The 10,000-nt window shown below is 50.7% G+C and overlaps 2 protein-coding genes across 3 annotated transcripts in view; one reads left to right on the forward strand and one right to left on the reverse strand.

The window, feature by feature from the left end:
- The window catches only part of Slc39a11 (solute carrier family 39 member 11), a 416,305-nt gene that overhangs the window by 378,744 nt on the left and 27,561 nt on the right, over positions 1-10,000 (reverse strand). The window lies entirely within an intron of this gene.
- The window catches only part of Sstr2 (somatostatin receptor 2), a 6,481-nt gene continuing 5,035 nt past the window's right edge, over positions 8,555-10,000 (forward strand). For both annotated transcript variants that reach the window (XM_028761253.1, XM_028761252.1), the window contains exon 1: positions 8,555-8,694. The gene's annotated coding sequence lies outside the window, so the exon portion shown is untranslated. The remainder of the gene's footprint in view (positions 8,695-10,000) is intronic.

A 10,000-nucleotide genomic window follows, 5' to 3' on the forward strand; every position in this document is an offset into this window, starting at 1 on the left:
GATGGATGGATGGGTGGATGGATGGATGGATGGATGGATGGATGGATGGATAGATGGATGGATGGGTGGATGTATGTATGTATGGATGGATGGATGGATGGATGATGGATGGATGGATGGATGGATGGATGGATGGGTGGGTGGGTGGATAGATGGATGGATGGGTGGATATATGGATGGATGGATGGATGGATGGATATATGGATGGATGGATAGATGGATGGATGGGTGGATGGATGGATGGATGGATGGAAAGATGGATATATGGATGGATGGATAGATGGATGGATGGGTGGATGGATGGATAGATGGATGGATGGATAATAAATGGATAGAGGATAGATGAACAGCAGATGGATGTATTCATGGATCAATGACTGATGGATAGAAAGGTGGGTAGATGGACGACGAGTGACACTGAATGCACAGATCCATGGGTGAATGGATAGTTGAGTGGATGAAGGATGAAAGGATGAGTCGATGGATAGCAAATAGATGGATAGAACTAAGAACTGATGGGTGGATGATAGACACTAAGTGGATAGAGGATGAGGGGTGGATGGGTGGGTGGGTAGATGATGAAGGATACATGGGTAGGTGGGTGGATGGGTGGGAGGATGGTGACTGGATGGGGCTGCATGGATGGGTAGACGGGTAAAACAGATTGTATGGATGGATAGATGAAGGTGCTTATACCTACATAGGACTCCTACGTAGAGAGATGGTCTTCACAGGCATGAATCCATTGTCCATTGTGAGTTCCAGGCTGGTGTTTTGTTTGTGCTGATCACATTACTACTGTACATCAAGTGAGCGGTCGCTATTTCTGAACAGTCTAAGTCAACTTACACTGGGAAGCGTTTTGTCCTAAAAAACTAAATATGCATTCTGCACCACCACTGCCAAATCACTTTTTGGAATTTGTCCTTGAAAATTCAGCTTGGAGCTGAAAACACAAGGTTCAGAGCAGACTTGTTGGAGCCAAATCTTTATGGAGGAGGTGGACATGATGTTTAGATACAGCCCAAGTCTCTTAAGTTGCTTAGACTTTTTATATGATGTGTGTGTATGTTGCATAAACATTGTTTAAGCTCTGGTTTGAGTTAGCTTATTAAGACCTTGCGCACTGTCATGCTAGGAGTCCCGCCTCCCTCCCCCCAGTCACCTGCTCTGTCAGGTCACATTTGGAATCCTCAAAGCTCTTACTGGTCTTTCCTAAGTATAAGGACTTCTCCTAAGTCTGGCATCCCGTTATCCAAAACATATCCTAGCTGGCAAAACAAACAAACAAAAAAAACCACCCAGAGCGTAGGACTTGTCATGCTTCCTAACTCTCAAATGAAAGAGTCTTTCTGGAGAGAGAGATTAAGTGTCTGAAGTAGCAGAGAGAGATGAGGCTCTGGCAGCAGCCACAGGGCCAATCTGTTTAGAAGAGATCCAGTCACAGGAGAGCAACTGGGGGAGGGGGCGGGACAGAAGCACACCCATAGCTCTTTCAGGGGGCGGGGGAGGGGTTGCAAGAGAAGACAGATAATGAGTCGCAGGATGAAGAAGCCTCCCACAGCCCCTCCATGGACTGGCCATCTGTTCTGGGGCCCCAGAGCAGGCGAGTAACGTGAAGCCTGGGGACTAGCAGCCGGACCACCGAACAAAGTGAACCAGCCAGCTGTCCCACGAGGGAGAAGCTACTATTGAACTGTCACTTTGGAAAGTAGCCAAAGCCCATCCCTGGATACCACCCAGCTGAACAAAGCCCCCTCCTGGTCCTGCAACCGAAATCCAGGGCTCTGGGGAGCCCACTCCTGTCACTGTAAAGGGAAGGGCAAGTGCTTCCTGCCTCAGAGGCACTCAGCAGAAGCAGAAACAGGCAGCCAGCTCCTGGCAACAGGCTTTCAAGAGCCTGCCCACATCCACTTGGGTAACACGGCTCTTTCTATCAGACTTTCTTCTGCCAGAAGTGGGATACAGGAGGCGTCTGTACTCTCATGAGGCTGAAGTAAAAGAATCCAGCAGTTGCCTCTCTCCAGGAGGGCCCTAGCTCTGAAGCCAACCCCTTATAACAGCTCCTGACTCTCCCCATCCACAGTGGCTCTTCCCTAAACGGCACTACGGCAATCATTCCGAGTCACTCCTCCAGAGTGGCAGAAGGACAGAAAAGAGAGGAAAAGAGAAAAGCACAGCTGTAGAGGGTCCTTTGAGTTCCATTCTGCAGGGCTAGAGCTGAGAGAACAGGGTGGACCCCGAGAGGAGTTCTGTGTGCTCACGCCACCCTGAGGCCAGCCTGTGAACTGCAGCTCAAAGAGTTTAAAGCCCCTTCTCTCCAGGGTTCTCTTCCTACCGTGTCTCAGATTCTCACGGTAAACCGAGGTCTGATAATATGAAATGAAATTCCAGAAATGAGTTATTCATAACTTAGAAAAACTTTTCTTATATCCTACTATGGTTGTTTTATCTCATTATTAGTTTTTATTGTTTTTGTTTTGTTTTGTTTTTTGTTTTTTTTACTATGCCTAATCTTTTAAAAGCTTATCTTGAGTACATAGCTGGAGGTAAAAACGTACCTTACATAGGGTTCGGGACTAGGTGGCAGTCTCAGAGAGCAGCCCCCACAGAGATAGGAAAATACCTGTCAATCAACTGCAGTTACTGGAGCAGTTCTCCGCTTTTGCTTGCTAGGGATAGAGGCTCTTGAGCAGTAGAAATGCCTGACTCAGAGAAGGGGCTGGAATCCACAAAGAAATGACACACAATTCATTTGCAGAGGCCAGTCCCCATCAATGCCACGCCAGCATCTCCACCTGGAGACCCTCCATGGGTCTGCACCCCCCCCACACACACACAAAGCCACATCAAAATGCAAATATGAGTGTCCCATTAAGGAAAAGATGTCCTTTTATTTGCCATAGGACAGGAAGAAAGGGGCAAGGACAATGTGCAGAGAACCAAGCAGACAGAGCAGGACTCTTCACTAAATCCCTGACTCCTGGTGGCACATAGGCATGTGGACCCAAGGGAGGCGGAGAATTCCATCTGAAGCCTCCATTCTATCCCTGAGACCAGGTGACATTGATCCTTCATGCTCGGTGCAGACAGAGCCTCAAGAGCCACGTATAACCTCTGGACCATTTGTAGGCTGCTATGACTCTTGCAAGCTGAGACATACCATTCTACAAGACATGGCATGCTTAGGGTGAGAACTGGCCAGAAGGCAGAGATGCTGCCCTCCTACACTGATTCTATCACACGGGGGCACAGGCTAGGTGACAGACTCTAAAACTCTGGTCTGGTACAGGAGTGCAGAGGTTCCCAAGGCCTGGTGACTGCGCCCCACTTCCACAGAGGTGAGGTTCTCAGGCTGGAACTGTAATGATGCCCAAAGAGCTCTCGAGTAAAGAGACCTGGTCACTTGGGGGCTGGCCCAGGGCAGTCTTCTTTTTCCAGCATGTAAAACCAAGAGGTTTAGCTTCTGGGGCAGCTCACAGTGAAACCACCTGAAGAGCTCCAAGTGCTGGGCCTGAGAAATCAGACTCTCTTAAGAACAGAGCCAAGACAATCCTCTTTATAAAAGGCCTAGCTGCCCTTGCACAGGCTGGAAGAAGTCCCACCCTATACGCAGCTGTCCTTTCTCCCCTCTGCCCGAAGAGCAGCAGATTACCCACCTACACTGCAGGTGATAACCAGACAGTTCTGAGCAGGAAATCGGGTCAGGGGAGGACCAGATAGCTGTCAGAACCCCAGAGTATTTGGGAACTAGTCAGAACCCTTCTACAAAGATGGAAGCTAAGGACAACCATAGTTAAAACCATGCTGGGGATGGCTCAGTCCGTTATGGGTTTGCTGTGTTTGTGTATCTGAGTTTGATCCCTAGAACCCACATTTAAGGGGGGAAATCCAAGTATGGGGGTGCATCCCTGAAATGCTCATGCTAGGGAAGGGGAGACGGGTGGGTTTCCTGTGCTCGTCAGCCAGGCAAGCATACTTGGTGAGTCCCCAGTTATGATTACTACGGGGGGGGGGGGGGGGAGGGAGAGAGAGAAAGAGAAGGAGATAGAGAGAGAAAAGGAGGGAGGGAGAGAGAGAGGGGGGAAGGAAGAGAGGGGGGAGGGAGAGAGAGAGAAGGAGGGAGAGAGAAAGGGATGGAAGAGAGAGAGAGAGGGAGAGAGAGAGGGAGAGAGAGAGAGAGAAAGAGAGAGAGAGAGAGAGAAAGAGAGAGATATGCTACCCGTTAGTGGAATGGTCCCTCTTCTATATAATCAAGTTACAGAGGATGGATCTGCCAACCTCTGTTGCTCTGGGTAACTACACCGTGGGTACTCACAGAGCAGGCAGGTTTGCAACCCTGAAGAACTCAGTCTCTCTGTGCCTTGGTTGGTCCATTCAGAAAAGGAAATACTGATCCGGCTTTGTAAGACCGCAGTGAGGATGCAGAGAATTAACACAAAGCACCCAGTCCAGCACACGGTAAGCACTCAATACTTGTTCAAATAGATTCATAGGAAGGTTTTCAGAGCTAAATCAAGTGTGAAATGCCAGGGTCGATAAAGGCCAACCAGCTTTTTACCTCAAGATGTCTTCAAATGACCAAATTAATGGTGCCAGTGGCCGGTACCAGGAGTATCTAAGGGTTACTGGGCTCATAGCCATGTGCCCCATGCAAGAAGACAATGGGCCAGGAATGAATGGCACCTCATGGAACTGTTCTCAAGAGGCACCCTGTACCTGCAAGGCAGGTGTGATGAGGTCACCTCCCCTGAGCTGTCCACGCTCTCCTCCTGAAGGGCTTGTGACAGGTGAGCACTCCAGTACGCACCCTGGAAGTCTCCTTGGAGGCAGCTATAGCTTCCCCAACTCTCACCCAGGACTTGCTCCAGGATGTGTGCTGAGGGACCTTGTTATGTTATAGGCATGGCATACTAGGGGAAGACAGACGCTGGGACCAGTAGGAGGAAGGACTCCCTTCCCTCATCCAGGGTTCCATGGCCGTGCAGGCTGTGACCTACGGAAGAAGCCTGGTGCTGTCAGCCAACTCAACTCCTTTTTTTTATTCCCTAGATGAATGGTCTTGGGCAAGTCACCTGGCCTCTCTGAGTCTGGTTTCCTCACTTATACAATGATGGGGCTTTAGTTCTACACATCAGAGACTCTGAGGCCCCTCTTAGGACCAGCATTCTTTGCGCACTTCCAACAAGGTGGAGAAGGGAATAAAAAGAAGAATGAGGGAAGGGCTCACTGACTCCAGACTTAGAAACAGTTTCCAAGGAGGTTCCATAAGCAGAGAGAGAGGGGAAGAAAAGGGCTGCCTTCACCCCCAGTGCATCTAAAGAGACTTCAAGCCCTCTAGGCCAAATGGGCATATCTTTAAAGAATCGTGGTAATCACACACCATATTTCTCAAGCAAAACATCAAGGCCAGGCATGCTGCCACATACCTACAACCCCAGCACTCTAGAGGCAGAGGTAGGGGGATCGCCACAAGTTTGAGGCCAGCCTGAACTACACAGTGAGTTCCAAAGCACCCCACATTTGACATGCTGCAGCTTAGGGGCCTTGCTCTTTCTCCATCCACAGAGGTGTCACACGTACAGACAGACGCCATGCCAGATGCCTGGTCTGCCTTCTAACACCACCAACCCAGTTCTCTTACTTAGAGCTTTCCTCTAAGCTAAACTGCAACATTTACTTCCGGCAAATGGATGACAGAGGAACAATTGCTCCCCATTTAGTTGATAAGGCCTCTAAGCGACCAGACAGAATGACCTACTTGAGAGTTCCTGGTCTGTTGTCTGCTGAACTCCCAGGTCATTACCGTTCTTCATTTCCTGGCACCTAGCGTCCCTCTGATAAGTGCAAAAACAAAGAGGTGTGTCATTTCATTGGCTCTAAGATAGCAGGTAAGGGGCTGGAGAGATGGCTCAGTGGTTAGGAGCTCTTCCAGAGGTCCTGAGTTCAATTCCCAGCAACCACATGATGGCTCACAACCATCTGTAATGGGATCAGATGCCCTCTTCTGGTGTGTCTAAAGACAGCTACAGTGTACTAGTATACATAAAAATAAATAAATAAATCTTTAAAAAAAAAAGACACCAAGTAAGGCAGTGAGGAGGTTATCTCTTTTGCAACCCTGTATTTTTCTGGTTCAAGGTCTCGTTACTTAGTTACTAAAGGAGCTGCAGAGGAAGGACACGCGTCTGGCAGCTGGCTGGCAGAGAGCCAAAAGAGCGGGGTATTGTCAAACAGAATGGGAACTCAAACCTGGAGGCTGGAGGGGCGGTGCAGCGAAGCCAAAGGTGATGTCAGGGCTCTATGGAGGCATTCACAGGTAGGGGAAGGGGAGAGAGGCACGCATGAACCGGACAAAATCAATAATTGTTCTAGATGACATTTTCTGCTGTCAAGGTCAAAATGTTCAGATCTCATGGGGCCAGCTGCAAAAGAGTTAGGCATGCCGGGGTTTCATCTAACCATCGGGGCTGAGCCTGCCAGACCTGACCCTGAGAGAGCTGGGGAAAGGCTTCCCAAGTGCATGAAGGGTGGATTTTATTGTGTGTGCTCAGCACGTTAAGAGCATACAGAAATGATCCCCACGTTGTTTTGGGAAGGATTATTTAGCTGATAGGGGCGCCCCTCTCTTTTTTTTTTTTTTTTTTTTTTTTTTGCTGGTGGTGGAACCAGAAGTACAGAAACCAAAAAAACTCTACACTGCCCCCTGGGGGTCACCTTGTGTATAAGAGAAGGAAACTGAGAATCAGGGGTTCCTTGTTTTGCATGAGCTATTTTTCTAAACAATACACAAACTGAGCAGCAACAGTAGAAGAACTTTTTACAAGGTCACATGATTCCTGAGGAGCTCTGAACTCAGAATGGACACTTCCTGGTTCTTCATTCTTCTCTGTTCCTGGAAGGGGCCATTGGTTTTTAACTAAAGGGGGCAATATGCATTGTAACAACTGTGTCTCAGGTAGGAGGCCTGAGCTCGTTCCCTGGTCCCTTCTTTCCCTCAGGGCCACTCCCCTCATCCTGAGAGCTGTACTACTCAGCCTCTCGACCCTGCCCATAAAAAACTAAAGACAAGCTGGCCCACGACATCACTAGGACCTGACAACCCCTACCTCAGCCTACATCAAACCCACAGAGTCCACACACCTCAGAGAGATGGTGCCAGTAGACGCCCATGAGCGACATCTTGACTTACAAGCAATTCTGGGCTGCTTTTACCTGCTGGCTCCCTTTCCCAATCAAAACTTAGCACACACACAACTTCTGGATTTATGCTTTTCCCAGATGAACACGCAAATGGTCGCATCAGGACCCACAGAGAAAGCTAATCAGGGTTTGCTTTCTGATTTTCCGTGTTCTAGAAACCACCCAGGCATATTCTCTCTCTCTCTCTCTCTCTCTCTCTCTCTCTCTGTCTCGTTATCTCTGTCTTTCTCTCTCTGTCTCTGTGTCTGTCTGTCTCTCTCTCTCTCTGTCTTTCTGACTGTGTCTCTCTCTGTCTCTCTCTCTCTGTCTCTCTCTGTCTCTCTCTCTGTCTCTCTCTCTGTCTCTCTCTCTCTCTCTCTGTCTCTGTGTGTGTGTGTGTGTGTGTGTGTGTGTGAGCACGCACACAGTGTGTTGACAGGTGAGAGAAGGGAGGTTACAGGATTGATTATGACTTATTAAACTATTGGAACACCGACTGAATCATCACGGTCAAAAATTAAATAGCTGCAACTTGATGCGACACATCTCCCACTTCTTGTGAGTCCCTCTTTGCTCCCGCAGAGCGCCACAGCGCGCGTAGGCGGAACGGTTGGGCTGGGGCTGGGTCAGACCAGCAAGCAGTGACTGACAGACTAAATTAAAGCTAGGAGAGCCGGCATGGCTCTGGGGCCTCTAGTTGGGAGACTCATAGAGCCCTTGGAGTCCGCGGGCTGCGGGAACTGAAGCCAGGTGTGGCACACACACCTGCAGGCGCCTGCACGGAGACCCGGCTTGCTGTTTTCACCCCTTTTCTCTCTGCCCTTAGTCTGGCTCTGCAACCTGTGCCCTGTTCCCGGGACTGGTTCGTGGTAGGCACGGCTTTGCAAACTTAAAGGTCCCGGAGCTAGTCTAGGTCACCCCTGTCGCCGCACCAGCTGCCTGGAATTTGTTGGGTAAAACCGGACCGAGTCTCTGAAATCGGAGGGAAAGCCACGCGCGTACTCATCGGGAGGAGTCGTGGGGACACTGACATCGCTTCATCATCTATCAGCATCCAGATCCTCTGGCTTATCCTCACTGGACGCCCTCGGCCATCCGCAGGTTTCTCGACTCAGCTCACCGGGTCCTACAGGACCCGGGCAGGCGGAGCCAAGCTGCCGTGACGTCACGAGCGGGGGCGTGGGGAAGTGTGCCCAGGGGCTGCCACCCGCCCGGGCCAATGCTAGCGGCGCAGCCACCGGCGCGCTCGCGAGGCCACCGGCGCCTGGAGCACCACTCCGCGGCTGGGCGTCGATGATTTACAGGCCAGGCTAGCTCTCACGGGGCCCACGCAAGCACTCTCAGACGCCAGAAGGGCCAGCAGGAGCCAGCCAAGGAAGCTGGGAACCCGGAGCCACCGCCAAACGCCAAGCACCCGCTAAGCCTGCTGCGCTCCCGGACACCCGGCTGAGTAAAGGACAGCTTCTGGGTGCTGGAGAACACAAGAGAAGCGAGTGCTCGGGTAAAAGCAAGGTGAGGGGTGAGTATGTGCATATGCGTGTGTCACCGAGAGATGGACGGAGGGACAAGCACACTTTGGGCACCTGCATGCATCTGCGTTGGGGATAGACTGCCGATCCCGGAGACCTGCGTGTTGGTCCCAGCGCGCAAATTCTCTGCTTTTGTGCCTTTGGAGGTGACAGGTGGATGAAAGATGAATATCGTGGTGTCTGGGGTGGAAAGGTAGTGTGTCCCGAGACGGATATGTTCTCAAAGCCAATGCCCAAGTACGATGGCGTGTGCCCTGCGAGCCCGAGTGCCCGGGTGGTAGCATGATGGGGACAACTTGTTTTCTAGCCACCTGCGAAACAGCCCTGGTCCAAGGAAAACGAGACCAGCTAAAGGAAAAGGGACAAGCCAAGTGCCACTACAGGGTCCACACTCTGAGACCTAAGTTAGAGAAAGACAGGTGATGGGGACCGAAAGAGAAGGAAAGCAAATTTTTCCAGGCTTTTTATCGCCCGATGGGGAGGCAGCCCAGATTCGTATGCGGTCAGTCCCCCCCCCCCACACACACACACACACATACCCGCTGCCGTCAGGCAGAGAATCTACTGAATGGTCAGGTCCCCAAGCGACTGTCAGCGCTCCTAGCTGTCCCTGGCACCTCAGTCCCCTCTGCGTTTCGAAGCTGGACGTGCAGGCACCTCAGTCCACTTCTCCTTTAATCGCCCTAGAAACGGTGGAGACTCTTTAGGAAACCGGTTATTTCCAGGATCAGCGAGTTACAGCCCCAGATATTTTTCTTACACTAACTCTGTGGTCCCGAGGCTCGCTTATCCATCTCCGCCCCAGTGGCGAGGGGCACTCTAGCGCCGTGGAGGAACACACAGGACTGCTGCTGTCTAACATAGTGTCGACTCAAGTTCCAACCTCAGATTCTTGGGTGTGTGTGTGTGTGTGTGTAGGCATCTGGCAGGCTTGGGGGTGGCGAGGTCTTGAGGGCTCACAACAGAAAGATGTTGGAAAGAAACTAAAGCTGAGAGCTCTCTTCCGGAACCCATCTCACATTCTCTGACTGTGGGAAGGAGAGAAGGGATTCCTGAGTGGAAACCATTCTCTCCAGCAGAACCAGGACTCTCTCAGGGGAAACCAGCTGCCAAGCCACAGGCCAGTATTTAACAGCTATGACACTGGAGGAAAAACAAAGCAGAGAATCCGACCTACCAGTGCATTTAATTTAACCACAATTCAACAAGTATCGACTGGTGGCATTTGGAATTCACTTTCGGTGAGAGGATTGTATAAAAGGAAAAGAAGCCACTTGGGGATCTTGGGC

This window comes from Grammomys surdaster, unplaced genomic scaffold, assembly GCF_004785775.1.
Source record: "Grammomys surdaster isolate TR1022 unplaced genomic scaffold, NIH_TR_1.0 126906, whole genome shotgun sequence".
Lineage (NCBI taxonomy): Eukaryota > Metazoa > Chordata > Mammalia > Rodentia > Muridae > Grammomys > Grammomys surdaster.